Source organism: Lycium barbarum, chromosome 7 (genome assembly GCF_019175385.1).
Source record: "Lycium barbarum isolate Lr01 chromosome 7, ASM1917538v2, whole genome shotgun sequence".
Classification (NCBI taxonomy): domain Eukaryota; kingdom Viridiplantae; phylum Streptophyta; class Magnoliopsida; order Solanales; family Solanaceae; genus Lycium; species Lycium barbarum.
In genome coordinates this window covers 96,911,702-96,914,779 of record NC_083343.1, presented here as the reverse complement: position 1 = coordinate 96,914,779, position 3,078 = coordinate 96,911,702, and positions in this window count along the sequence as shown.

Genomic DNA, 3,078 nt, shown 5'->3' with positions numbered 1-3,078 from the left:
AATATTTAGGATGTATGATGTGGCCTTCTTGAAAATCAGTGGATTTTGTATGACTTGGGAGTAGCGGGTGATACATATTTCTGTGTCTAATGATGAGAATTCCTGTAATATGTGATTAATTGTGTTATGCTATCTAGTTGATAAATGGAAGGATAAAATGCACTAACGATTGTGACTGAGTTTTAGATTGAGTTGTGACGAATGATTGTGAGTGTACGGTGAGATTACCTGTTCTAAGCTAACAGGCTGATCTAGGGAAGTGGTAATAATGTATATCGATTTGATTAACCTGTTGCGTGTTGGGAATTAGCCACCCCGTTGTGTTGTGATTTGATTGTTCTATTGTGTTGGCTTGATGCCATGAGTTGTTGATAAATATTGGATTCTGTTATCGTCTAGATTACGATATTGCCAGCATACCCACTGTTGGTATTTGTGATTCGGATATATTGTTGGCATATCCACTGTTGGTACTTGTGATTCGGTTAATTATTGGCATACCCATGGTTGGTATTTGTGGTTCGGATATATTGTTGGCGTACCCACTGTTGGTACTTGTGATTCGGTTATATTATTGGCATACCCACTGTTGGTATTTGTGATTCAGTTATATTACTGGCATACCCACTGTTGGTATTTATGATTCGGATATATTGCTGGCGTACCCATTGTTGGTACTTGTGATATTGAGCATTATTATCGATGTTGATCCATGCGTTGCATACACTCTCATTTTCATGAAACACTGTTGCATGGCCGATATCCGAGGTTCATCTCGGAATCGTTAATTAAGTGAAAATGATACTTGATAAAACTCTTTTACTTGAGTGACGTGAGAGTCTGATGTCCTATGTTCATCCCGGAATCATTGATTGAGTGAAATGGATATTTGATAAAACCCTTTTACTTGAGTGACGTGAGATGGACAATGTCCGATGATCAATTCCGGAATCGTTGTTGCATGGCCGATATCCGATGTTAGTTACGGAATCGTTGTTAGTGCATGGACTCCGCGGGTTCCCTAGGGTGGTTCTAGTGAGAACCCCCCGTGGGCAAAGATCTGGGGTCCCGTCTTTCTGTCTGGTGAGAACCCCTATGGGTGGCACTTAGACTTCACGAGTCACGCTGGGTTGTGCTACCGAGACGTCGATATTTCCGTCTGGAGTACATGTGTACACCGCATTTGCATGGCATTGCATTTCACTCATACACTATTGCATTACATTGCACTATGATTTGATTTTGAGATGTTGGCGTTGTACTTGTGGTGTTGGATTCGAACTTGATATATTCAAACCTGGCACATTTGGGATTAGATGTTTTACTTAGGCAATGACGTGTACTTGGATCTGGATTTATTGATTGAATTTGTTGAAGTATCCTTTAGACTGTCCGTAAGATTAGTTATATGTTTGGTCTCTAGGTGATGTAGGATAACGGGTGTCTTAATGATGAGTTGACTACTAGACTAAAATGAACGATTTAATGATATCTGAGTTGCGAGATTGCTGTGAGATTGGCTGGTGATTATTGAGGTGAGTTAATGATTAAAAGGTATTGATGTACAGCGTGTGGTAGAGAGACGTATGGCTTGATTGGGTTGTTATCATGTTTACCTGTGAATTCTTTTACTGATATGTGTTACTAACCATTGTCGGCCTATGATACTTACTCAGTACGCGTGGATTGTACTGATATTGCACTTGCTACACCCTTTTTGGGTGTAGATTGTTTTAGGTAGTTGATTGTGATATGAAGCGGAAATGTGCGGTGCCTATCTGGAAGGCCTCCTCCCATTTTATTCCGGGACGGAGGTGTCACTACCCGACTCGGGGCCGCGACGAGCACCCGGTGCTAGCCCACCCGGGCACCCTCTTAGCTTACTCTTATGCTTACATCTAGGTGAGCCACATAATTATACATGCATTTCCATTCATTCGTCAACTAGTCCCATTTGGACAACAACATATTTAATCATCATAGGCATCTGTGCCACAACAATGTACAGGGGCCGACGAGGCCAACAAAATGACATACAAAATATAGGCCGACAAGGCCGGACATATCTAACCATATACACGTGACTACGAGCCTTTAAGAAGAGTATAACATATCACATGAGCGGGACAGGACCCCGCTATGCCCATAATTATATACACAAAAGAATGAGTACCCAAAAGATATGGCTCCGAAAGAAATGGAGCTCTCTATGTAATCTCCGAATAGACAGCTATGGATCAAGTCTGTCTCCCTGTGCACCTGCGGGCATGACACAGTGTCCACAAACAAAAGGACGTTAGTACGAAGAATGTACTGAGTATGTAAAGCATGAGCAACATCGATAAATAAGCATCATGAACAACATATGAAATAGCATAGGAGGGGGAGAGACAATAATATCATCGTCATAGCGCTTACCTGCCTTTCGTAGGACTTTCCATTTCTCATACGTATTTGTACACCTACGTCATCATCCGTATTCCATAATAGTACTCGTACCATACTTGTGCTCATATTCGTATACATGTCCTTATTCGTATTCTTATACATAGGCTTATCACATTCATATTCATATCAGTCATTTCATATACATAGCATTTTACATAGCATACCCGACCTCATAGGATCGGTGTTTCATACATACTTGGCCAACCAAGGCTCAAGGTTACTCATACCCGGCCCTACCAAGGCTTCAGGGTTATCCGTACCATCTGCATATGTGTGCGCGCGTTTCGTAATCGTATACATACTTTATACATATTCATATACATATACATATATCCTACCCGGCGTTATAAGCTCGGGGTGTCATTATATCCCTTCATAGGCACATGTAAGTATAATAGCCCGTAGGCACCTTTAGCATCATTATTATTATCATCGTCATCACTATCATCATCATTTTCGCTACATCTATATCTTATGCTTACTCGTCATGTGGGGTGCGTAGTACAATCGTAGCACATATCGAGGATCGTGAGCTTATGAGCTCGGAGTGTCAATCGTTTGAATACAACATACTCATATAGAGGATTTAAGAGTTTGGCCAAGGAACCATGCCTTATGAAAGAAGGGTTA